This window comes from Pseudophryne corroboree, chromosome 10 (assembly GCF_028390025.1).
Source record: "Pseudophryne corroboree isolate aPseCor3 chromosome 10, aPseCor3.hap2, whole genome shotgun sequence".
NCBI classification, from domain to species: domain Eukaryota; kingdom Metazoa; phylum Chordata; class Amphibia; order Anura; family Myobatrachidae; genus Pseudophryne; species Pseudophryne corroboree.
In genome coordinates, this window is record NC_086453.1 from 157,578,245 (window position 1) to 157,602,677 (window position 24,433).

General features: G+C 41.9%; 1 long non-coding RNA gene across 1 annotated transcript; it reads left to right on the forward strand.

Moving 5' to 3' along the window:
* Positions 1 to 1,055: 1,055 nt before the first annotated feature.
* Positions 1,056 to 16,860, forward strand: LOC134965113 (uncharacterized). The gene is made up of 3 exons (XR_010188324.1): positions 1,056 to 1,152; positions 2,415 to 2,642; positions 16,803 to 16,860. It is a non-coding gene; the product is annotated as an uncharacterized LOC134965113 (long non-coding RNA).
* Positions 16,861 to 24,433: the final 7,573 nt, after the last annotated feature.

Genomic DNA, 24,433 nt, shown 5'->3' on the forward strand with positions numbered 1-24,433 from the left:
TTAACTTTTGTTCCTTATATATGCTTTCTAATACTGTTATTCTGTATTTCAGTTTACAGACTTACTACTACTATGATATTGTCTTTGTTTGTATCTAATGTGTTACATATGTTCTGTATTGAAAACCTTCTTTAATAACATTTCTTCAGATAAAAAAACAAAAAACAAAACAAAAACAAAACCAAAAAAATGTCCAGGCACATATCTCTAATTCAGACCTCACTACATACCTCCAGCTCCATCTACAGTACATGCTTAAAGACACCCCACATTCCCCATGCATGCCTCTCAGACCTCCACACATGCAATAAGGCATACATCTCTATTGCGTGTATATGTGTGCTACACTAGTACACCATATAAGATTCGCTGCAACCTAACAAGGAGTGAGAGACGGGCCCTAAAACAACTGGAGTCCTATGATGACATCATTATATGCCCTGCGGATAAGGGTGGAGCGATAGTCATCCAAAATTTTGGTGACTATCACTCCTAGATTGTGTCCCAATTGCCAGACAATAATGTGTATTTGCGATTGCAGTGTGATCCTACTAATCAGTATCAAAAGGAACTGACAGATATTGTGAAAGCAGCACTGGACAGCAAGAAGATCATTTAGAAATGCTCGGAGGCTCTGCATACACCATATCCAAAAGTACCGGTATTGTCTACATTACCCAAGTTACATAAGAACTGTGAAAGGCCGCGTGGTAGGCCTATAATTTCTGCCCGGGACTCATTGTTTTCCCCTATCTCCCAGTTGTTGGACTGTATACTCCAACCCTGCTTAGGTAGACAGGAGTCTTTCTTGAAGGACACTTTGACATTTTTGAATATATTGAAAGGGTATGGGCCAGTGCCGGGGGGAACGCTTTTGTGTTGTTTAGACATTTGCAGTTTATAATGCATGAGGGGGGATGCAGGCGATGAAACAATTTATTGAACACAATGTACCCATGTCGATGTTCGATCATGATTTGTTCCTATTTTTTTTGTAATTGACCTTAAAGCGCAACTATTTTTTGTTCGATAGCATGTTTTACTTGCAGAAGCAGGGTTGTGCCATGGGGTCTCCAGTGGCTCCCAGATATGCGAATGTTTACATGTTCGAACAAGAAACCAAGATGTTCTTTGACGTTCCTGAGAGAATGGGTAATATATTACTGTTTAAGAGATACATCGACGATGTATTTATGTTGTGGTCAGGAGGCACTTTAGCATTTGAGAGTATGATTAGACATATCAACTCTTTGGATTCACCCATCAAATTTACCTTCATATGTAGTACACTTAAGGCTAATTTCTTAGATGTGCATATCTCAGTGTTGGATCGCAGATTGGAAACATGGGTGTATTGCAAACCAACGGATAGGAACACACTGTTAATGTCCAGTAGCCACCATCCAGAGGGATTAAAGAGAGGGCTAACGCTCTCCCAGATGATAAGAGTGGCACGTATTACTAGTGTTCCATCCAATGTACCACAGGAGTTGGATAAAATCATAGATACATTTTATAGTAGGGGCTATGATTTAAATTTCCTACTGATTTAGAAGGAGAAGGTACTTAGAATGCCCAGGGAGCAACTGCTTATGTCCACGCAAAGGGAGGTTGGTAATATTCTCCCATGGAGTAGCAATTTTACTACTGCAAGTCCGATTATTAAAAGAGCGTCTAAGGCCTTATTCCCGATTGTGTGCACTGATAATGAATTACCTACTGTATGTTTAAGTCATTAAGACCGGTAGCTGCCTTCAGACGGGGCACCAACTTGAGAGATAGGCTGGTATATTCTGATATTTCTGGACGTAATGAACCAGTACTGGCAAATGTGTATAGAAAACCACTGGGGTGCTATAGCTGCAATGACTGCACCACTTGTAAATTCATTGTGCCGTGTAGGAAGTTTAGACATCCTCATCTGGATAAATGTTTTGATATCAGGTATGTCCCCACGTGTAATACAACACACGTGGTATACATCGTGGTCTGTCCCTGTGGTTTGTACTATGTGGGACAGGTCACACGTGAATTCAAGGAATGCATGAATGCTCACAGATCAGCATTGAGGTTGACATTTAGTGTCAAAACATAAACATCCACAGGAATCTATTAGATATTTTATGATAGATCATGTACCCCTTTCTCTCAGGGACGGGGATAGAGCTAAGTCTCTACTTATTAAGGAATCAAGGTGGATAGTGCGACTGGGGACCTGCAGACCAGCAGGTCTCAATGAGAAAATTAATTGGAACACATTGAATTAATATGCTCCATTTAATGTACTGATTTTTTTCTGTTTATTCTGGCATTGCTTTACTAATGTATAATATAATTAATGGTTATATTAATACAGTGGAACTAATTTGTTTATATGTCATTACTTATGTGTTGTGTCTGTATATATTGTTTAGGTCATCGTTAGAAGGGGCAGCACAGGCGACCTGGGACCGCTATTTGTAGGGCTGGATCAAGCTGAAACGCACAGGCACCTGGTTGGAACGCATGCAGGCGATCACCAGGGCAACACAGGAAGTGTGCTGCCGGATATGCGTCAGCCGATGTGACTTCCGCCCGGCGGGTCCCGATGCCCGGCAATACCTGACAGTTTGACTAAGCAGTGTGGTGGGGATTTAAGATGGGTAAGTGTAATTGTTCACTTGTTGCTGTTATTTGTACTGCTGTGTGGTCCAGAGGACGGGTCTGTGTGCCCGAAAGTACTTGACCAAATACACACTGATTTGAATCTTTGCTGTCTCCGAGTGCCATTCTCTATCTTGGAATTTGTGTATGCATTGAAGTGTGCACCTGAGCATGATGGAATCTTAAAGGGAGTGCTGGCTTATGGACGTTTATATATATATAGAGAGAGATTCCACAGTGCGGCACTCGAGACACAATCACAGCGACACGAGGATAGATATCAACATTTCAAACCTTTATCAGTTTGTCTTCAGGATACACAAAAGTACAAAAGAAGTGACTTACCTATATACCCGCCACCAGACACATGTAAAGCCTGCTCACCGGTGCCAAATGCAGCTTCCGGGAATTGGCGCCCGCCAATGACGTCATCACACCTACGTACAACTGTTGCCATGGCACCATAATCACCACAGTGAAACATAGTAATGGACTATGGACATGAGCAAGCATATAGACACTTTTTAGATATATTTACAATGCAATTTAAGCATATTCAATTGTTTTAAAGCACCAAGATTAAGTATAAAATACATAATTAGACCAAATCTTAGAAAATATACAAAAAAGCGGTATATGAAAATACAACTAGCAGTACTAAATATACAAAATAGCACCATTAGAACTAATGATTCAGATATTAATTCAAAAATTAATTAAATTTACCCATTATTACCTGAGGTAGAATATCAATCCAGCTAGTTAAAGTACGATAACAGCAACATTTCATTGAGACCCCTAGGGCTATTACATCCAGTTTATTAATCCAAAGGGACTCTTTTCTGAGAAGCATTTTACCCCGATCACCCCCTATGCGTAATGGTGGTACATGATCAATCATGTAGTATTTTAAACTGGCAAGACTATGTTTTGCCTCCGCAAAATGTCTCGCCACAGGTTGTTCCCTGCTGCCACCTGCTAAAGCCGCCCTGATCACCGAATGGTGTAGGGTCATACGTTCCTTGAATTTTCTGATCGTTTTGCCCTGATATGAGAGCCCACAAGGGCAGATCAGCTGGTATACCACATATGTGCTATCGCATGTTAGACAATGTAACATAGTATCTGAGGTTGAAAAAAGACATTTGTCCATCGAGTTCAACCTATTTGTGGTCTCCTATGCATGATGATTTGACTAAAATTTCTGACTGATGCTGCTGTCAGCCGTTGCATTTTATCCCTATTTATAGTAACTATAATGCATGACTATGCACCATACCCCTGGATATCCTTATCCATTAGGAATTTATCTAACCCATTCTTAAAGGTGTTGACAGATTCCGCCATTACAACTCCCTCAGGCAGGGAATTCCAAACACGTATTGTCCTTACCGTGAAAAAGCCTTTACGCCGTATTGTGCGGAATCTCCTCTCCTCTAACCTGAGCGAGTGTCCACGAGTCCTCTGTGTTGATCTAACCAAAAACAGGTCCCGCGCAAGCTCTGTGTATTGTCCCCTTATATATTTGTAGATGTTGATCATATCCCCTCTTAGTCTCCGCTTTTCCAATGTAAACATGCCTAGTCTTTCAAGCCTTTCCTTATATTCCATCGTCTCCATGCCCTTAATTAGTTTGGTCGCCCTCCTCTGTACCTTTTCAAGCTCCAGGATATCCTTTTTGTAGTACGGTGCCCAGAATTATACGCAGTATTCAAGGTGTGGCCTCACTAGTGATTTATATAACGGGAGTATAATACTCTCGTCCCTAGCATCAATACCCCGTTTTATGCATGCTAATATCTTATTAGCCTTCTTTGCTGCAGTCCTACTTTGGGTACTACTGCTTAGCTTGCTATCTATGAGGACACCTAAGTCCTTTTCCAGTACAGAATCCCCTAATTTTACCCCATTTAGTAGGTAGGTGTAATTTTTGTTTTTGTTACCACAGTGCATTACCTTACACTTGTCTGTGTTGAAGCGCATTCTCCATTTGGCTGCCCATGCTTCTAATTTAACTAAGTCGTTCTGAAGAGACTCGGCATCCTACTCTGTATTTATAGCCTTATACAATTTGGTATCATCTGCAAAAATTGACACCATGCTCTCTAGACCTTCTGTTAGGTCGTTAATAAAAATATTGAACAATAGCGGTCCTAATACTGAGCCTTGCGGCACACCACTTAGCACTTCAGTCCAAGTTGAAAAAGATCCATTAACCACAACGCGCTGCTTCCTATTATCTAACCAGTTTTTGACCCAAGTGCATATTGTGCTTCCTAGCCCTGATTCTTGTAGCTTGTAGATAAGTCTCATGTGTGGTACAGTATCGAACGCTTTGGCAAAGTCTAAAAAGATTACATCCACGTCTTTACCCTGATCTAGGTTTGCGCTTACTGTTTCATAAAAGCCAAGTAAGTTGGTTTGACAGGATCTGTCCTTCATAAACCCATGTTGATTCCTTTTAATGACCTTATTGGTTTCAAGGAACTTCTGAATACTATCTCTTAGAATACCTTCCAATACTTTCCCCACTATAGATGTAAGACTAACTGGTCTATAATTACCTGGTTCAGCTTTACTTCCCTTTTTGAATATAGGCACTACTTCCGCTATACGCCAGTCTTTGGGAACCATACTGTTAGGGTCTCCTGCCCTGTGCTGCCACGTCGTCATGGCAACCGGGAGACAAGTGCTAGTGGAGTAACCTGAGCGCAGCTGATACTCCGGTTCGGGTCTTTTGCTGTGCAGTGGTTATAGGCTCTGTGCACGGCAGGGGATCCGGTGCTGGTTTTTGTGCTCACAGTCTGTGAGGTCTGAGTGGGGCGTGGACAGCACCTGCTTTATAAGGCCTCTTTTCAGGGTAAGCAGATGCTGCTGAATCTCTGTTGGTTAGTCAGTTCATGAAAGTTAGCCAGTACTGTGTAGCTTTGTATTTGTTTGTTGCTTACTGCAAATAGGCCTGTGGATTTGGTATTACACTCTGCCAATCCAGACCTAGCAGTAAGACTGGAGTCAGTCGTTTAGCTTGCTGGGGTTCTGTTATTACTCTGTGAACTTAGCAAGTTTGCGGCTGTATTCTAACACTTGCCTGTCTAATCCTGTCTCACTGTGCTAGGTGTCAGGGGTCAGTTTAGTGGCAGTAAGCTTAAACCTGTGCACTGCAAGTGAGAATCAGGATTGTGGAGGCTCTCCTTGTGTCTATCATTCCATCTCTGACCAAGGAGTTTACTGCCACACCCGTTGGTAACCCTTTAGGGTTTTGCTGTTGCCCTTAGCAACAGCATTTCGGGTTCTCTACGTATTAAAACACAACATCTTGCTTTTTACATCTGAGCAGTTCTAATACAAGGGAGATACCCAGTTCCTTAGCCTCTGGGCTTCTCTGTTCACTGTGTGTGTATTTTGTTACCCTATCACCTTCTGTGTACGTTATGTCATATTCCCCAGTTTGTCTGTGAGTCCATTTGTTTTGCATAACAGTTCAAACACCAGTACATTCCTGCAGGCACTGGTGTGCATAACATATTCAGCAGCCTAATACTCCTGTTGAAATTTTGTGGGAATATGGAGCATACCCCTCAAAATACGTTGCAACAGGTGGTCGATCAGGTGCAGGTCCTGACTCGGCAATTTAATGATTTGTCCATTAAAATGCACACCTCCCAGGCTGCTGGCGGAGCTCCCGCAGCAGCAGCACCTGCAGGGGTTAAGGAGCCGAAAGTAAATCTCCCGGATCGTTTTTCTGGAAATCGCTCGCAGTTCTTTTGTTTCAAGGAGAGCTGCAAGCTATACTTCCGGCTTAGGCCTCAGTCTTCTGGGTCGGAGATTCAGCGGGTGGGCATAGTGATTTCCTTGCTACAAGGAGACCCACAGGTCTGGGCATATGGGTTGCAGCCTGACTGTCCGTCGCTTAAAAGTGTTGATGCTTTTTTTACGGCACTGGGCATGTTGTATGATGACCCTGACAAGACGGCCTCAGCCGAGGCTCAGATTTCGATCCTTAAGCAAGGGCGAAGGCCAGTTGAGGTTTACTGTACGGAGTTTCGGAGGTTGGCCCATGATACCCAGTGGAATGACCCAGCCCTGAGACACCAGTACCGAAGAGGTCTTTCTAACCAGATAAAGGACCAACTGGTACACTATCCCTTGCCTAATAGCTTGGATCAGCTCATGCAGTTATCCATCCGGGTGGATAGACGGCTGAGAGAGCGTAGGCTTGAAAGGGAGACTGAGATTTCCTTCCTTCCCAAGGGAACCTCAGACTCTGAGGAATTTTCTGAGGAGCCTATGCAGATTGGGGCTACCCGCCTCTCCTCGCGTGAGAAGACGCGGAGGAGACAGCAGGGGTTGTGTTTGTACTGTGGGAATAAAGGTCATGTGGTAGTATCATGCCCAGAAAAGCCGGAAAACTTCAGGGCCTGAGGGTGATGGGAAATATCCTGTCAGGCCAGAAGTCAGAATTTCCCAAGAAGACTTTTATCATTCCGGTGACCTTGAAGATCCTCGGTCAAACTGTCAAGACTGAGGCCTTTGTGGACAGTGGGGCCGACGGGGTTTTTATGGACCGCCAATTCGCCCTAAAACACTCTGTTCCCTTAGTACCCTTGGCATCGGAAATTGAGATTTGTGGGTTAAACGGGGAACCATTATCCCAAGGTAAAATTACCTCTTGCACTAGCCAGATTTCTTTGTTTATTGGAGCCACACACTCTGAGGAGTTGTCCTTTTATGTGACTGTCTGTACTTTTGCCCCATTGGTGTTGGGGTTACCCTGGTTAAGGGCCCACAATCCTCAATTTGACTGGGTCTCTGGGGAGATTCTTAGTTGGGGTACTGATTGTTTCAGGAGTTGCTTGAGCCTTCCAGTCAGGCTCTCGCAGCTAAGTTTGCCAGGATTGCCAGGGTGTTATGCAGATTTTGCGGACGTGTTCTCCAAAAAAGTTGCAGAGGTACTACCTCCCCATCGCCCCTATGACTGTGCCATTGATTTGTTGCCAAATGCTAAGCTTCCCAAGAGCAGGTTGTACTCCCTGTCACGTCCTGAGACTCAGGCTATGGCAGAGTACATTCAGGAGAACTTGGCTAAGGGATTTATCAGACCTTCACAGTCTCCAGTTGGGTCGGGGTTCTTCTTCGTGGGTAAAAAGGACGGTTCGTTGCGACCCTGCATCGACTTCAGGGAATTGAACCGTATCACGATTAAAAACTCATACCCACTGCCTCTCATTTCGGTCTTGTTTGACCAGCTTCGTACTGCCACCATTTTTTCTAAGATTGACCTACGCGGTGCGTACAATCTAATCCGAATAAGAGAGGGGGATGAATGGAAGACTGCCTTTAATACCCACTCAGGGCATTATGAATATTTGGTGATGCCTTTTGGGCTCTGTAATGCCCCGGCAGTCTTCCAGGATTTCATGAATGATGTGCTCAGGGAATATTTGGATAGATTCTTAGTTGTATACTTAGATGACATCCTAATCTTCTCCCATTCCCTGGAGGAACATCGGAAGCATGTACGCTTAGTCCTCCAGAAACTCAGAGACCACCGGCTTGGGGCGAAGCTGGAGAAGTGCGAATTTGAAGTTCAGCAAATCGCATTTCTAGGATATATTATCTCCCCAGAAGGTTTCCAAATGGAGGGTTCCAAGGTACAGGCAGTCCTGGATTGGGTGCAGCCCACTAGTTTGAAGGCGCTTCAGCGTTTCCTGGGCTTTGCGAATTTTTATAGACGATTTATCGCTGGATTTTCGTCTATAGTGGCGCCCTTGGTGGCACTCACTAAGAAAGGGGCGGATGTTGCTCACTGGTCTTGTGAGGCTAAAGCGGCTTTTGCCCGTCTCAAAAGGGCATTTGTTTCGGCCAAGGTGCTGCGACACCCAGATCCAGAGCGTCCTTTTGTGGTGGAGGTGGATGCCTCTGAGATGGGTATTGGGGCAGTGCTTTCTCAGATGGGAGTGTCTGATAATCGCCTTCATCCCTGTGCTTACTTTTCCCGTAAATTTTCGCCTGCCGAGATGAATTATGACGTGGGTAACCGGGAATTGTTGGCTATTAAGGATGCACTCGAGGAGTGGAGACACTGGCTTGAGGGGGCTAAGTTTGTGGTCTCAATTCTCACTGACCATAAGAATCTGGCATATTTAGAGTCAGCGAAGCGTCTCAATGCCAGGCAGGCACGATGGGCTTTGTTTTTTGCTCGCTTTAATTTTTTTGATAACATATCGCCCTGGGTCAAAAAACATCAAGGCTGATGCGCTCTCGCGGAGTTTTGCTCCAATCCAGGAGACCACCGAGGAGCCGTTGCCCATTGTTTCCCCATCATGTATTAAAGTGGGCATTACCCAGGACCTCTTATCATTAGTCCTTAGAGCACAGGAGCAGGCTCCTCCAGACCTTCCGGTAGGTCTTTTGTTTGTGCCTCCTAGGTTAAGACAGCGAGTGTTCCTGGAATTCCATGCCAAGAAGTCGGCAGGTCACCCGGGTATTGCCAGAACTCGGGAGTTGCTATCTAGGGCGGTGTGGTGGCCCTCGGTGGCTAAGGATGTGGATCAGTGGGTTCGGGCATGTGACATCTGTGCCCGAAATAAGACTCCTAGAGGGGTTCCTGTTGGCCCATTACATCCACTCTCTATCCCATCTAAGCCATGGACCCACATTTCAATGGATTTTGTGGTGGACTTGCCCAAATCCTCGGGGATGACAGCCATCTGGGTTGTCGTTGACAGGTTTTCGAAGATGGCGCACTTCGTTCCACTGGTTGGGCTGCCATCAGCCAGACGCCTGTCTGAATTATTTATGCTGCATGTTGTGCGTCTCCACGGGTTGCCACTTGATGTGGTCTCTGACCGCGGATCCCAGTTTGTGGCCAAATTCTGGAGGGCATTTTGTTCCGATCTCCAGATTTCTGTCAGCTTGTCGTCAGGCTACCATCCGCAGTCTAATGGGCAGACTGAAAGGGTGAACCAGTCCTTGGAGCAGTTCCTCAGGTGTTATGTCTCCAAGTGTCAGACTGACTGGGTTGCTCATCTGTCCATGGCGGAATTTGCCTATAACAACGCGGCTCACTCTGCTACAGGGATCTCTCCCTTCCTTTGTGTGTATGGGCATCATCCTAAGGCCAATTCTTTTGACCCCCCTGGACTCCACGCCTGGTGGTTCCTCTGTGGTTTCGGTCCTTAGAGGTATTTGGCGGAAAGTGAAGAAAGCCCTTGTGTCTGTGTCATTAGTGACCAAAAGGGTTTTTGATAAGCGGAAAAGACCCTGCAGCTTCAAATTAGGAGACTTCGTCTGGTTGTCTACCAAGAATTTGAAGTTGAGACAGCCATCTCATAAGTTAGGGCCCCGGTTCATCGGCCCTTATAAGATCACCAGGGTTATCAATCCGGTGGCATTTCAGTTAGATCTGCCCCGTTCTTTGGGTATCAATAAAACATTTCATTGTTCCCTTTTAAAACGGGCGATTAGTAATCCTTCTTCCAGTGGAAGACCTTCCCCTCTTCTGATACGTGGCCAGAGGGAGTTTGTTGTTGAAAGGATTCTTGACTCCAAGGTGGTTCGGGGTCGGCTGTCATTTTTGGTGCACTGGAAGGGGTATGGCCCGGAGGAGCGGTCGTGGGTGCGCAGTTGTGATCTTCATGCCCCCAGACTGATACGCTCTTTCTTCTCGCAGTTCCCCGATAAACCCGGTGGTAGGGGTTCTTTGACCCCTCGTCAGAGGGGGGGTACTGTTAGGGTCTCCTGCCCTGTGCTGCCACGTCGTCATGGCAACCGGGAGACAAGTGCTAGTGGAGTAACCTGAGCGCAGCTGATACTCCGGTTCGGGTCTTTTGCTGTGCAGTGGTTATAGGCTCTGTGCACGGCAGGGGATCCGGTGCTGGTTTTTGTGCTCACAGTCTGTGAGGTCTGAGTGGGGCGTGGACAGCACCTGCTTTATAAGGCCTCTTTTCAGGGTAAGCAGATGCTGCTGAATCTCTGTTGGTTAGTCAGTTCATGAAAGTTAGCCAGTACTGTGTAGCTTTGTATTTGTTTGTTGCTTACTGCAAATAGGCCTGGGGATTTGGTATTACACTCTGCCAATCCAGACCTAGCAGTAAGACTGGAGTCAGTCGTTTAGCTTGCTTGGGTTCTGTTATTACTCTGTGAACTTAGCAAGTTTGCGGCTGTATTCTAACACTTGCCTGTCTAATCCTGTCTCACTGTGCTAGGTGTCAGGGGTCAGTTTAGTGGCAGTAAGCTTAAACCTGTGCACTGCAAGTGAGAATCAGGATTGTGGAGGCTCTCCTTGTGTCTATCATTCCATCTCTGACCAAGGAGTTTACTGCCACACCCGTTGGTAACCCTTTAGGGTTTTGCTGTTGCCCTTAGCAACAGCATTTCGGGTTCTCTACGTATTAAAACACAACATCTTGCTTTTTACATCTGAGCAGTTCTAATACAAGGGAGATACCCAGTTCCTTAGCCTCTGGGCTTCTCTGTTCACTGTGTGTGTATTTTGTTACCCTATCACCTTCTGTGTACGTTATGTCATATTCCCCAGTTTGTCTGTGAGTCCATTTGTTTTGCATAACAGTTCAAACACCAGTACATTCCTGCAGGCACTGGTGTGCATAACACATACCTGATATAACTGAATCCTTAAAGATCAAAGATAGCGGTTTTGCCAGTTCAGAGTGAAGCTCCATTAGAACCCTTGGAATACCATCGGGCCCTGGTGATTTATTAATCTTTAAATGTTTTAATCGGTCACAGACTACTTCCTCGCTTAAATAAGTACCTATCAGTGGGATATTCTCATTATTGAGATTGTGTGTCAGTCCCTGAATTGGGTCCTCTCTAGTGAATACTGTTGAAAAAAACTAATTTAGTGTGTCCGCTATGTCATTATCATTTTTGCTTATGACTCCCAACTTGTCTTTTAAAGGGCCTATACTCTCCTTCTTTAATCTCTTGCTATTAATGTATTTAAAGAATTTTTTGGGATTCGCTTTGCTTTCCTTTGCTACTAGTTTTTCAGTTGCTACTTTAGCCGCTCTTATTTCCTTTTTGCAAATTTTGTTACATTCCTTATAGTGCTGAAATGACTCTGCTTCCCCGTCAGATTTGTATTTTTTAAATGCTCGCCTTTTCTTGCCCATAAGTTCCTTAATCTTTTTGTTAAGCCACATCGGTTTATGATTTTTATTCCTTTTTTTGCTACTCATAGGAACATTTGAGTGTATTTTTAGCTAGCAGGAATTTTAGTACCTCCCATTTCTCCGTAGTATTTTTTCCTAAAAACAAACCTTCCCATTCAATATTCCTGAAAAATACCCTCATCTTTTCAAAATTTGCTTTGCTAAAGTTTAAAGTCCTAGTTGAGCCAGTATAGGGCTGTTTATAGAAACTGATATTGAATGTGGTCGCTGTTTCCTATGGGTTCCCCTACTATAATACTTGATACCAAGTCCCCATTGTTTGTTAATACCAGGTCTAAGATTGCATTGTACCTAGTTGGTTCATCAATTAGTTGGACTAAGTAGTTATCATTAAGTGTGTTTAAAAACATATTGCCGCTAGCAGTATCACATGAATCGTTTTTCCAGTTTATCTCTGGATAGTTAAAATCTCCCATCACTACTATGTCTCCTACTCCTGCTGCTCTTTCAATTTACTTTAGTAACAATTCATCATCAGATGCGTTGATACCAGGCGGCCTATAGCATACACCCAATACTAACTTTTTTATTCCTTTTTCCCCTGCATGCAATTTCTACCCATAATGTCTCGACAGTGTCTACAGTCCCCTCCTGAATATCTTCCCATATATTAGGTTTTAAAAACGGCTTTACGTAAAGACACACCCCTCCACCCTTTTTATTCAGTCTGTCTCTCCTAAACAGTGTATAGCCCTCTAGATTAACTGTCCAATCATGAGATTCATCCCACCAAGTTTCAGTAATGCCTATAATATCATACTGTTTGCTTTCTGCAAGATATTTCTAGTTCACCCTTTTTACCAGTAATGCTTCTGGCGTTTACATACATACAACTAAGATAAGTATTTTCCCTTGCGTTAGGGACATCTTTCACCTTATGTAGCAAGGATGACCTGTAATCGTCATTGGTTAGTGCTTTGGTAAAATCCCTTTTAGTACCCATGTTAGTAACCTTACCGCCTGCTCTTACCCTCCCCCCAACTTCTCCCCCATTTCGTTTACTAACGCCATCCCCACTATTCTCACTGCATGACCCGTAGTTTCTAGCTAAACCCTCCCCACAGGCTCCTAGTTTAAAATCTCCTCCAACCTTCTAACCATCCTTCCCCCCAGCACCGCTGCCCCCTCCTCAGTCAGGTGCAATCCGTCACGACAAAAGAGATGGCGCCTGACTGAGAAGTCCGCCCAGTGTACCAGGAACACAAACCCCTCTTTATTGCACCAATCCCTAAGCCACACATTTACCTCCCTAATCTCCCTCTGCCTCCCTGGACTAGCGCGTGGCACGGGTAATAATTCCGAGAATATTACCTTAGATGTCCTTGCCTTCAGTTTCTTTCCTAAGTCCCTATAGTCTTTCTTAAGGACATCCCACCTTCCGCTAACTTTGTCATTGGTGCCAACGTGCACCAAGACCGCCGGGTCTTTGCCAGCCCCTCCCAACAATCTATCTACCCGGTCCGCGATGTGCCGTACCCGAGCACCCGGGAGACAACAGACTGTACGGCGATCACGGTCCCGGTAGCAGATTGCCCTATCTGCCTTCCTGATGATAGAATCCCCTACCACCACCATCTGACTAGGTACCCCAACCGCGCCAGTGGGACCGCACCTCTGGATGCTAGAGGGAGCAGTCTCCTCCGGCTCCGTCATTTCTTCACTATCATCCTCCGATTCCTCGTCCAATCGGGCAAATTTGTTCGGGTTTGATTGTTCGGAGATGATGTGCCTCCCCCTCTTTTTCTTCCTTCTAACTGTGACCCAACTGGCTACCTGATCATCATCCTCTTCTACCAGTGACCCCTCCGGCAACTCCTCTACCGTTCTGTCTAAACTACGCTCGAGATTGTGAATCTCCCTCAGTCGCGTAACGGTTTGCTCTAGATCAGTTACCTGGGCTTCCAGGGCAACAGTTCGCACACACCTCGTGCAGATGTAATCACACTGAGCCAGTAGCTCCAGGTGTGCATACATTTTGCACGACATGCACTGAGTGAGGTCCCCAATCACAGCCCCTCCCATATTGTTTGTAAGGTCTAACTCCCTGTTACTCTCAAAGAAAAAGCAGCAAAAATAAAAAGTAGAAGACAAGCAATCTCACTTATACAATAAATAAGCTGGCTTATACTTTTCTATCTTTGTGCGGTTATTGGTCCTTCACTTTTATGCAGCCGTAGTACTCTCTCCTGCGGCACCTATACTCCACTAAGCAGTCCACTTAGCAGTTGCAGTTGTTCCAGCTCACTGCACCTCCTTTTCACTCGGCTTCCAGCTCCTGCTAATAAAAAAAAAAAAAAGGAAAAAAAAAGAAAAAAAAAATGCCCCTCACACACGCACAATCACAGCCCCTCTGCTACTCCAAGTAAGAGACCCTCTCACTCACTCACAAGGTCAGCCCCTTGCAGCCTAACCAGAAGTTTAATGGTACTGCAAATGTGTGTTCCTGATTGTGTATTATAATACTCACCTTTTTCTGTATTCTAACTCACCTTTTTGCTGTTTAAAACTCACACTTAGAAATCCAAGCAGCACTTGGAAGAGACAAGCCCACAGCTTGTCATAATTAAGATTTTTTTTCCGGAATGTGGGTGAAAGAATGAATCCCCTGACAGCATAAAGCCACACGTAGTACATAGGCATTTAAAACAACCTTTTCTACCGTGAGGTAAAATACTTTTTGAAGGCATAGAACTTGAGCTAGGTAGATCAGTTTTAACCAAGATATCTTTAAGATTATTACCACAGGATAACATGGCATCAAGGAACAATCCGAAACCCCTATATCACGATCACTCTTCACAATCGGCCATAGTTTTTGGAGGTACTGTTAATGGTAGGAGATGTTACATTATATTTATTAACCCACACCACCTTATTGGACTTAGTAGTATATTTCTTTTTCAAAAGATCATTTCTATTCAACGATAGTACTTTTCTTTTAGTCTCCATCAGTAATTTACGTTTATATCCCCGCACTATACATTTTTCAATTAGTTGGTCTATTTGTATTAGTGCCAACTCTGGATCAGAATTGATTCGGTAAATTTGAACCATTTGAGAATATGGTAACCCCATTTTCAGAGATTAGGGATGACAACTATCAAAATGGAGAATAGAATTCCGGTCAGTGTCTTTGACAAAAACCGTAGTAGTAATCTTCCTATCTATCACTCCAATACATACATCAAGAAAGTTAACTGAAGTCTGACTCATGTTAAAGGTAAATTTTACAAGGGAACTAGACATCTCTGCCTGTGGATCCCTGCTGCAACCTACTGCTAGTTTTGTTGACTCTGTATTACAGCCAATAGTACAAGCACATAACCATTTTCTATTCTATTCTCCATTTTGATAGTTGTCATCCCAAATCTCTGAAAATAGGGTTACCGTATTCTCAAATGGTTCGAATTTACCAAATCAATTCTGATCCAGAGTTGGCACTAATACAAATGGACCAACTAACTGAAAAATTTATAGTGCGGGGGTATAAACGTAAATTACTTATGGAGACTAAAAGAAAAGTACTATCGTTGAATAGAAATGATCTTTTGAAAAAGAAATATAATACTACTAAGTCCAAAAAGGTGGTGTGGGTTAATAAATATAATGTAACATCTCCTACCATTAACAGTACCTCCAAAAAACTATGGCCGATTGTGAAGAGTGATCGTGATATAGGGGTTTCGGATTGTTCCTTGATGCCATGTTATCCCGTGGTATTAATCTTAAAGATATCTTGGTTAAAACTGATCTACCTAGCTCAAGTTCTATGCCATCAAAAAGCTTTTTACCTCAGGGTAGAAAAGGTTGTTTTAAATGCCCATGTACTACGTGTGGCTTTATGCTGTCAGGGGATTCATTCTTTCACCTACATTCCAGAAAATAATTCTTAATAAGAAATCGTCTAACATGCGATAGCACATATGTGGTATACCAGCTGATCTGCCCTTGTATGCTCTCATATCTGGGCAAAACGATCAGAAAATTCAAGGAACATATGACCCTACACCGTTCGGTGATCAAGGCAGCTTTAGCAGGTGGCAGCAGGGAACAACCTGTGGCGAGACATTTTGCGGATGCAAAACATAGTCTTGCCAGTTTAAAATACTGCATGATTGATCATGTACCACCATTACGCAGAGGGGGTGATAGGGGAAAACTGCTTCTCAGAAAAGAGTCTTTTTGGATTAATAAACTAAATGTAATAGCCCCTAGGGGTCTCAATGAAATGTTGCCGTTATCTTGCTTTAACTAGCTGAATTGATATGCTACCTCAGGTTATAATGAGTTAATTTAATTAACTTTTGAATTAATATCTGAATCATTAGTTCTAGTGGTGCTATTTTGTATATTTACTGCTAGTTGTATTTTCATATACTGTTTATGGTGCCATGGCAACAGTTGCACGGAGATGTGATGACAACATTGGCGGGCGCCGATACCTGGAAGCTGCATTCGGCTCCGGTGAGCGGGTTTTACACAAGTCTGGTGGCGGGTATATAGGTAAGTCACTTCTTTTGTACTTTTGTGTATCCTGAAGACAAACTGATAAAGGTTTGAAATGTTGATATCTATCCTCGTGTCGCTGTGATTGTGTCTCGAGTGCCGCACTGTGGAATCTCTATGTATACTGCTGCCGTGCAGGTGTGAGGGCACCGGACCAAGTAATTGCTGCTTTCTGGGAGTGCCGAGTCTATGACTGGATATATATATATATATATATACACACATATATATATATATATATAAACCCACATTTTGAGAGACGTTTATGTCAGCTAAATCCTTAGTAATACATGAACCAGATAAATCTATGTTAAGACATGTATTAAGAAAAAAGAAGTCACCATTGAAAATGTTTTTTATTGTCAATGGAGTAAAAATGGCTAAATTGAGACGGTGTTGTGAAAACCTCATGACAACTGAGATGATTTTAACTTTTATATTTTGTTCTCTTTAAAGACACCCCTGATGAAGTGAATATTGACGAAACGTGTTGGTTGATATGCAAGTTGCTAAATCTGAAGTTAACCTTTAGCCTTAAAAAGGCATACTGTAAACTGAAGAAAGCAATGTGTTAATGTACTGTATGGATGGGAAACGTTCATAATTTTAACGTTTTATTGATTTTAAGACATGTTCTAAATAAATTCAATGAAAGATTATTCTGGTTGTATTAAGAAATTGTTTATACTAAGGAATCGGCTTGTAGTAAGAGGTACTTTTATGGTACTAGTTATATTAATAAACTGGTTATACTAAGGACAGTTGTCTTTGAATTGGAATTACCTTCACTGTAGGCGCACCTGTAAATAACTTCAAATATATATATAGCAAATGCTAGAAAGACAGATTCTGACACAGTGTCTACAAGACAACATTACTATATCGGTGGATGGAAACTGACTATTCCCTAGTACTAGAAACGTCTGAGTGGAGATCAAGCCTACAGCGATTTCTGACTATGGAGTAATTCACCTATAATTTATGTTTAGAGATAAGACATCAAAACGGATCATTGAGTTTCCTATCAAAATCCACGACCACTATGAATGTCATTGTGTAGATTTACTCTCAAATACATCCTAACATTGCTATATAGCCCTGAAGAAGTCCAACCTAAAGGACGAAATGCGTTGGTTGATTTAAATGACCTGAAAATATACAGTGGATCTCTTTTTTTGTGAACACACTCCCGTAAGGGCAAAGTGCATGAACATCCAGCATCTGTATTAATAGACAGGTCTTGTTGATATTATTCATTGTATTATGCTGTTTGGGTTTTATGTAAATGTTTTATATGTATATCTGAATCAATTTTAAAAAATATAAAATATATCGACATTGGTGTTGTAAGAAAAGGGACATTAGGTCCATAGAGGATAATTTTAAAACATATCCTGAGTATATTGGTGCACCTAAGGAATATATATATATATATATATATATATATAAAGATAAGAAATAGTGATGTGGCCAGTATACTTGTATGAGTCTCAAGTCCAGCGCAGACAACAGGTAACCTGAAGTCAATTAGCATATATGTCCACAAATATAAGGACGCTGCTCCCCTTTTCTCAGCTCCAAAAACCCAGGGTCCTTGGGTGTAAAATCCTAGTAAACACAAAGAGAGAGGGGATAAAAGTTTTATTACAAAGCAATATATAAAAATGCAATTCCGATCCAAAAGAACTCGTACCAGAAAAAACACACTGTGGGCTGGTTACCACAAGACATAATATGTTACCATCCAGGCAAAACTTGTCCCACGATCCAGCGTCTCTCCGGGAGCAGACTGTATCACTCACAAGCCGCTGAATAGTTATCAGTTCCAGTTGGTCCAGCCGTATGTGGAAGCGGCTATACCTGGATCACGTTGGGGTGGTCAGAGAAAGCCAGAGTCAGAAACAGAGGCACGTCGCTGAGCTCAGCCCTTACCTTTTTTCGTCACAAAGGACTTTGTCAGAGGGCGTAGCTTAGTCAGCACCATACCATACTTTTAAATCCCACTGTCACCAATGAGCATGTTAATTCCAAACAGACCCCTTTCTCAGGTGTGATAATTAGTCTGCTACATGAGGCAATTAGTGGCATACATCACAATGCACTTATAATCAAACGTTGCATAGCAAAACATTCACATATGTGCATTTCATAATACAGGTCGAGTATCCCTTATCCAAAACGCTTGGGACCAGAGGTATTTTGGATATCGGATTTTTCCGTATTTTGGAATAATTAGATACCATAATGAGATATCATGGTGATGGGATCTAAGTCTAAGCACAGAATGCATTTATGTTACATTTACACCTTATACACACAGCATAAAGGTAATTTTAGCCAATATTTTTTATAACTTTGTGCATTAAACAAAGTGTGTGTACATTCACACAATTCATTTATGTTTCACATACACCTTATACACACAGCCTGAGGGTCATTTAATACAATATTTTTAATAACTATGTGTATTAAACAAAGTTTGTGTACATTGAGCCATCAGAAAACAAAGGTTTCACTATCTCACTCTCACTCAAAAAAGTCTGTATTTCGGAATATTCCGTATTTCGGAATATTTGAATATGGGATACTCAACCTGTACAATTCTTCAATCTAAAAAAAATACTTGTTTTACATAAAATATTAATAGAACATATAAAACATATTATCACAATATCAGTGAAATATTTAAAACAGACCCCTGTCACAAAACAAAAGACAAATGGCAGGTAACCACACCTATCTCACATGTGTGATAATTAGCCTGCTGAAATGGCTCTATACTATAAATATATTCCAAGACATAATAAATATAGATACTAACTACATAGTAGATATTTTGCAACCCGTTATTAAAAGCACATAGGAAATCGTTTTTCGGAGCATACTAAATAAAGCATAGGATAATAAAACAAAGATATTACAAACAAACATATCAATATATAAGAAATCATAAAAGGGGTTTAACTAAATCATATTACACGATGTTAAAACAACTGAGAAAGTGTCAATCTGTTATAAAGGGTGTTATTTCGTAACCTTCATTTAACCCTGCTGGAACCAAGGTATTCAGTATTAGAATCCAATATGTTTCCCATTTAAGTAGCTGTTTTTCTCTATCTCCACCTCTTTTATTCAGAGCTACCAGTTCTATCCCTTTGATCTTTAATCCACTGGAGACATATTATGAAAGGCTTTAAAATGCCTTGGAATGCTATGTGTAAGAACACTATTCTTAATATTATGGCAATGTTCTAATGCTCTAATCTTCAAAGCACGTTTGGTTTTTCCTACATAATATTTTTTGCAGGGACATGTTATCAAATATACAACAAATGTTGAATTATAGTTTATAAAACTATTAATGGTACAAGGTTTATCGATATGTGTACCCAAAATGTTTATAACCGAACCTTTCTCCACTAAAGGGCATATCTTGCATTTACCACAAGGAAAACAACCACAAACCTTCAGAAAATTGGTCTTTCCATTACCTACATTTTCTGAAACACAAATTGTGCCCATCGCGGTCCCCCATATTTGGAGGAACCACTCCCCCAAAAATTCAAAATAATTATGCTGTAAAACAAAATTTAAACAGTCACATATGAAATTTATTAAATTAAGATCAATATTAGGATCTTGATTCAACGTAAATCTAATTGACTCAACACTTTTTTCGTGTGGGATTGTGGTGTACAATGATTGTACATCAATCGTACCCCAGTTGTACTCTTCACACCACACAATCTCACTCAGAATCAGTCATGCATGGGTAGAATCCTTTATATAAGACGGTAAATTAGGAACATATTTCTTGATAAACACATCTACTTACTCTGACAATCTAGAAGTTAAAGACCCAATGCCAACTACAATGGGTCGGCCGGGTGGCAGTTCTAAATCCTTATGGATTTTAGGCAATTGATAAAATGTCGCTACATTAGGTGAAGTATTTTATAGAGATATTTATATTCCTCTGTCATAATTGCTTTAGTTCTTAAACCTCTATCAAGTAGATCCTTAAACTCATTGAGGAATTTTACAGTTGGATCTGTTTTAATTTTCGCATAACATTTGGCATCTGACAAAAGGCGATGTGCTTCATTAACATAATTGTCATGATCCATCACTACTATTCCTCTGCCTTTATCTGCGTTTTTATTACTATGCTGTTATCTGCTGATACATTTTCTAACACATCATATTCTTTCTTAGACACATTTTTTCTCCTCCCACTGTTAGTGAGTTTAAGCTTATCTATATCTTGTTTCACTAATTTATCAAACATCTCTATATAGGTTCCCTTTGACTTTACAGGATAAAAAGTAGATTTCAATTTAAGTCCTGATACTGACTTATTAATATTATTCTCTTCCCAATTTCTAAGAGGTGCATCCGATTTTCTAAGGAAATTACGTTTTAACGTTAATTTCCTAACAAAAAGGTTAAGATATATATAGGCATCAAATTTATTCATAGTTCTAGAAGGTGCAAGAGACAACCCTTTCTTTAATACTTTGATTTCAATGGGGTCTAAACTTCTTTTGGAAAGGTTGAATATAACTATGTGATCTTTATTCTCTAAAAGTTCCTAATTTTTGACTGTCTTTTTGGTAGCTCTTTTTCTTCTCCTTCGTTCCACCTTCTTTTTAGACTTACAAGTGTTCGTACTTGTCCCCACTGCTCTCTGAAGGGCGGCACGGCCCTGCTTGGGTCTAAAAAAAACATTATAATCATCATCTACAGACCTGAGACTTTCAAAACGCTTATCATGTACAAAACCTCTCTGCTGTTTCTCCCTTTGGGGCCTAAACCGATTTTTTTCTCTGTTTTTGCCAACCATCATTTTTCTGTGCAAAATTGCAATATTGGTTAAATGGCTGAACATATCTTTCAGATGGTTCATAATGGGATTCTATTCTGGAAAAATGTATTTAAAGACTATTGTCTCTTGAAGCAATTCTTGATCTAAATTCTACTTTGTTAGCCGCTTCCACATACGGCTGGACAGAGTGGTGCTGATAACTATTCAGCGGCTTGTGAGTGATACAGTCTGCTCCTGGAGAGATGCTGGTTAGTGGGACGAGTTTTGCCTGGAAGGTAACATATTATGTCATTTGGTAACCAGCCCACAGTGTGTTCTTTCTGGTATGAGCTCTTTCAGACCGGAATTGCATTTTTATATATTGCTTTGTAATAAAACTTTTATGCACTATGGAGCACCCCCTCTCTCTTTGTGTTTACTAGGATATATATATATATATATATATATATATAAATTTATATATATGTTAGAGATGAGTGTATTTGGTTCCCTGAAAACTGAACTCCCCCGAACTTCACTACCCGAGCATGGATCTGAGTCAGGCTCGGGTTTTCCTGCCTGACTCGGAAACCAAAACGAGGCAAAACGTCATAATCCCGCTGTCGGATTCTTGCGGGGTTTGGATTCCATAAAAGGAGCCGCGCGTCGCCACCATTTTCACTCCGGCATTGGAGAATGTAGCGTGAGGATGTGTCTCCGCCCTTAATGTCCTGCATCACTTCAGTGGTAGTGTCTTGTGCTGCATCAGTCCAGTCACAGTACTGGTGTCCTCTGTTGCATATGTCTAGTGCTGCTGTATAAGTCCAGTCCAGTGGTCCTTTGTTGTGCTGCATCAGTCCAGTGGTGGTGTCTTGTGCTGCATCAGTCCAGTCACAGTGGTGGTGTCCTCTGCTGACATATGTCCAGTGCTGCTGTATATGGAATCCAAACACCGCTAGAATCAGTTCAGCTGCATCAGTTCAGTGGTGGTGTATTGTGCTGCATCAGTCCAGTCACAGTGGTGGTGTCCTCTGCTGCCATATGTCCAGTGCTGCTGTATACTGTAAGTCCAGTCCATTGCAGTGGTGCTGTGTGGTCCTGAATCAGTAAAGTGGTGGTGTCACTGTGCTGCTGTATATGTCCAGTGGTACTGCCTTATAATTCCAGTGGTACTGGCGTATAAATCTAGTCCAGTGATACTGCCGTATATGTACAGTGGTACTGCCGTATAATTACAGTGATACTGCCGTATAATTCCAGTGGTACTGCCGTATAATTCCAGCGGTACTGGCATACAAATCCAGTCCAGTCATACTGCCATATAAGGTATGTCCAGTGGTACTGCCATATAATTCCAGTGGTACTGGCGTATAAATCTAGTCCAGTGATACTAACTTATATGTCCAGTGGCACTGCCGTATAATTCCAGTGATACTGCCGTATAATTCCAGTGGTACTGCCGTATAATTCCAGCGGTACTGGCATACAAATCCAGTCCAGTCATACTGCCATATAAGGTATGTCCAGTGGTACTGCCATATAATTCCAGTCATACTGCCGTATATGTCCAGTGGTCATGCCATAAAAATCAAGTGGTACTGCTGTATAAATCCACTCCAGTGATACTGCCGTATATGTCCAGTGGTACTGCCGTATAAATCCAGTGATACTGCAGTATATGTTCAGTGGTACTGCCATATAAATTCAGTGGTACTGTAGTATAAATCCAGTCCAATGATACTGCCGTATATGTCCAATGGTACTGCCGTATAATTCCAGTGATACTATCAATTTAATTAAAGTGGTATTGGCATATAAGTCCAGTGGTACTGGCGTATAAATCCAGTCCAGTGATACTGCCGTATATGTCCAATGGTACTGGCATATATGTTCAGTGGTACTGGCGTATAAATCCAGTCAGGTGATACTGCTGTATATGTCCAGTGATATTGCTGTATAATTCCAGTGGTACTGCCGTATAATTCCAGCGGTACTGGCATACAAATCCTGTCCAGTCATACTGCCATATAAGGTATGTCCAGTGGTACTGCCATATAATTCCAGTCATACTGCCATATATGTCCAGTGGTCATGCCATAAAAATCAAGTGGTACTGCTGTATAAATCCACTCCAGTGATACTGCCGTATATGTCCAGTGGTACTGCCGTATAAATCCAGTGATACTGCAGTATATGTTCAGTGGTACTGCCATATAAATTCAGTGGTACTGTAGTATAAATCCAGTCCAATGATACTGCCGTATATGTCCAATGGTACTGCCGTATAATTCCAGTGATACTATCAATTTAATTAAAGTGGTATTGGCATATAAGTCCAGTGGTACTGGCGTATAAATCCAGTCCAGTGATACTGCCGTATATGTCCAATGGTACTGGCATATATGTTCAGTGGTACTGGCGTATAAATCCAGTCAGGTGATACTGCTGTATATGTCCAGTGATACTGCCGTATAATTCCAGTGGTACTGCCATATAATTCCAGCGGTACTGGCATACAAATCCAGTCCAGTCATACTGCCATATAAGGTATGTCCAGTGGTACTGCCATATAATTCCAGTCATACTGCCGTATATGTCCAGTGGTCATGCCATAAAAATCAAGTGGTACTGCTGTGTAAATCCACTCCAGTGATACTGCCGTATATGTCCAGTGGTACTGCCGTATAAATCCAGTGGTACTGCAGTATATGTTCAGTGGTACTGCCATATAAATTCAGTGGTACTGTAGTATAAATCCAGTCCAATGATACTGCCGTATATGTCCAATCTTACTGCCGTATAATTCCAGTGATACTATCAATTTAATTAAAGTGGTATTGGCATATAAGTCCAGTGGTACTGGCGTATAAATCCAGTCCAGTGATACTGCCGTATATGTCCAATGGTACTGGCATATATGTTCAGTGGTACTGGCGTATAAATCCAGTCAGGTGAAACTGCTGTATATGTCCAGTGATACTGCTGTATATGTCCAGCGGTACTGCCGTATAAATCCGGTGGTATTGGTGTATAAATCCAGTCCAGTGATACTGCCGTATATGTCCAGTGATACTGCCGTATATGTCCAGCGGTACTGCCGTATAAATCCAGCATTACTGCTGTATAAATCCAGTGATAAATCCAGCCCTCTGAAGGGAAATTTAGGGGTGGGGATTTAGACCCCCCCTCTGTCTGTTGTTTGTCTGTGACCCCTCCCCCTTTCCAGCACCTGATTCATAATTATCTCCAGGAATGACTAAGCAACTACCATTGTTTGTCTGCT